The 3,317-nt window shown below is 39.4% G+C and overlaps 1 pseudogene; it reads left to right on the top strand.

Annotated features, from left to right (window-relative positions):
• The first annotated feature begins 1,963 nt into the window (after window positions 1-1,963).
• LOC123231764 lies at window positions 1,964-2,212 on the top strand (annotated as a pseudogene).
• Window positions 2,213-3,317: the final 1,105 nt, after the last annotated feature.

Here is a 3,317-nt window from a genome sequence, read left to right as displayed (position 1 = left end):
AACCAAGATGGTTTGAAGAAAAAGCAAGGACCCAGAAGGAGAAATATAGGTAGGATAAGAAACAAAGCAAAAGGCAAGAAGAATCCAAAGACTATTATCAATCCATTAAGTCAAGACATGATAGTTATATAAAGCAGTACTCTAATCTGTGAATGAATCTATGATCTCATCAATAGGCACCACCTATAATGATGCAGATTATAGTCAATAAGTCTTCCAATAAACACCTACGAAATTCCTACCCCATGTCAGACATTGTGGTAAGCACTGAGAATACAAAAAGAATAAGAAAAAGAAAAAGAGAGCTAGTTTTTGCCCTCAAGGGGCTTACAATCAAATAGGAGAAGACAACACAATAAAGGAAGTTGTAAAGGAGGAGCATCTAGGAAGGGAGCATGACAGCAAAGCCCAGAGGAGAGAAGTCAGTTGAGAAATGAAAAAATGAGTGGCCTGAGCACTGTAGTGGAATGTTTTTAGGGTCTAAAGAGGTTCATTACTCACCAATCTGAACTCTTAAGGTCAGGGTCAGATCATAGCAGTAAGAAGTCAATTGAGAGTGAAGCCAACAGCTATTTATTCCACCCAGCTGGAGCAGATTGTAAGATGGATGGCTGAAGAGCAGCAGGGTTACTCACTGGAAACTCTCCATTTCAGGATCCTTGCTGAAGTTGATCTTCTGGGTTCCTCTGGGTGGAGAGCAGTCTTTAGACACTTCTTCTATAGTACCTTTCTTAACTAGAGATTCTGGGAGGAGTTCTTCATCTCCACCCACTCCTTTCAAAGGGAAGGATCCCAGGTGCAGGAGATGTGATCTAGGATCAAAATTATCTCGCAGACTGATAAGTGTCCTGAGGCTTGATGGCAAAGGCCAGAATAGTATAGCCAGGCATTGGTTTCATGGCTTGCTGTGGCCCAAGAATTTATCTCCAAGGGATCTGACTACTGGTGCTGATTAAGACTCTCTCCATATGCAGTCAGGGGGATTCTTAGGAAGCAGACTTGGTTTGTTTCTGGGCCTGTACATGAAGCTTTACCCAACATTATGGAATCTATCATGGCTTGTGCACCACTGGTATAGCCTTTGAGAACTCAGGATCCCCTCCAAGCCACAGTGAGGCATTGTGGTTCTCTATATTGACCAAATTTGAAAAACATTCTTGCATTGAGATGTTGCTATGGTACATCACTGTGAGAAGGAGTGGGTTCTTAGTTTTTCAAAGCTTTAGTATATGAATTCTAGGAATTAAATTCTATCAAGTTAGAAAGCTTTTGAGCTTAGGGCTAGTGACAAGATATTTGTCATACGTAGACTGGCCTAGATAAGTTCATAGGGATTCATTTACCACGTTGACCATGGGGCTGATGGATTTTTCATCCATAGCAATTCTTGAAGCCCATCTATCAAGTCCTGAGGTTTAGGGAAGGGAAGCAAGAATGAGAGCATTAAAATTTAATCTCTGTTGTTAGAGGTAGTAGCCAAACCAATTAAGTCAGTCTTCCTTGGAATATTGCAGACAACACATACATATTTACTTAGGTACATGGATTTAGAAATGGAAGGAAGTTTAGACCCACTGAGTCAAACATTCATTTTATAGATGAGATAACTGGAGGCAAAATGAGGTTTAGTGATTTGCCTAAGCTCACATAGCTATTAAGCAGGGATTTCTAACCTGAGTTCCATGGACCTCCAGGTAGTTGGTGTATAGATTTCCAGAGGCCATTAAACTGGCATGGGGGAAAAATTACATCTTTATTTTCCTTCCTCACACTCTGCCCTTATAATTTCAATATAATTGGCTTTGTTTGCATGAAATCCTACATATTTTATACTTAAAATATTATTTTCAAAGGGTCTACAACATACCAAAAAATGTTAAAGTCCTCCAGAGTTGGATGCCATACCATGTCAGCCTCTTGTGGGCTGGTTATGATGAACATGAAGACCCCCACACTATATTACATGGATTACCTGGCAGCCCTGGCCAAAGTTCCATTTGCAGCCCATGGTTATGGTGCCTTGTTGACCCTGAGCATCCTAGAAGTTATTACAAACTAAGTATCACATATGAAGGCAGTAGAGCTCCTGAAGAACTGTCTGGAAGAGCTCCAGAAGCACTTCATCTTGAATCTACTATTTTTCAGCATCCAGATCATTGACGAAGATGGAATTCATGACCTGGACACCATCTTCTCTTCAAAGGGGTCCTAGCCCACCCTCCATCCCCAAACCATCCCCACCTGCCAAGTTACCTAATAGTTTCTATGGCAGGATTTGAATTTATCTATTCCTAACTCCTAGAGTAGACCATTAAACCATTCATTCTCTCAAGATTCTTAATTTCTTTGATGTGAATATTATCTGCACCAGTGTATATCACAGTCCATCCACACCTTCTCATCATGTGGATCTTGTCCATACTCTTCAGTATAATACAAAAGGATCTGTCCAATATGCTGAGCACACCTTGGGATACAGACACAAGATGATAAAAATAAAATATTTGTTGAAGGAAATAGTACTAAACCACTTTGTGGATAAACACTTTGAAGGAAAGGGAATTCAGTTTGTCCAAAATGACCAGTCAATATTCTCATTTAGAAGTCATTGTAATTTATTCAAGTTGTAGGAATAGGTAAAAATGTTGGGCATTTATCAGTCACACAGAGATACTGGGAGAAACAAGGAAAAAGTTTTCAAAACTCAATGGTGCTGATGACATAGTAAATGATCAGCAAAAGTTGAATCAAAATGAATGAAGGAAGAATTTCTATAAGGAATATTGTCAAAATGCCATATTAAATGGCAGCCAGAATTTTATAGGTATAGTTTGCTGAGGAGGATGACACTTCCTAGCAAAGTCCAACTATTCAAATGGTTGAGGTTCATCATGTAAGGCTAAGAATTTCATTAAGCCATATGTGCAGTACAGCTGAAGCCCTCCCACATTTGCAGGAGTTTCTGAAAATGTAATTAAGCGAACCACAGGCATCTGCAAATGTGGCAATTTGGCTCTGAAAAGGTGGGATCATAGGGATGCCCCAGAGATATCACAGGTACGGGTTTATTTGTCGTGTCAGTGATTATAACACATATCGGGGATTATCTATGGGGTGATTGTTGTTGCTGCTGTTTTATAATCCCAATAAGAGAAACGGTTGCCAAGTGTTCAGAGACAACTAATGAATATCAAGGTTGATTCCATTAGTGAATTTGATACTTATTGCCCATGGGACCATATACATTTATTTTACATTTCCATTTTCTCCTTTATTAAAGAGATGAAAGTTATCATTAGATGCTTTGAAGTCTTTCA

This window comes from Gracilinanus agilis, chromosome 1, assembly GCF_016433145.1.
Source record: "Gracilinanus agilis isolate LMUSP501 chromosome 1, AgileGrace, whole genome shotgun sequence".
In the NCBI taxonomy this organism is placed as follows: domain Eukaryota; kingdom Metazoa; phylum Chordata; class Mammalia; order Didelphimorphia; family Didelphidae; genus Gracilinanus; species Gracilinanus agilis.
The sequence above is the reverse complement of the archived record's forward strand: the minus strand, read 5'-3'. Positions and strand labels throughout refer to the sequence as shown.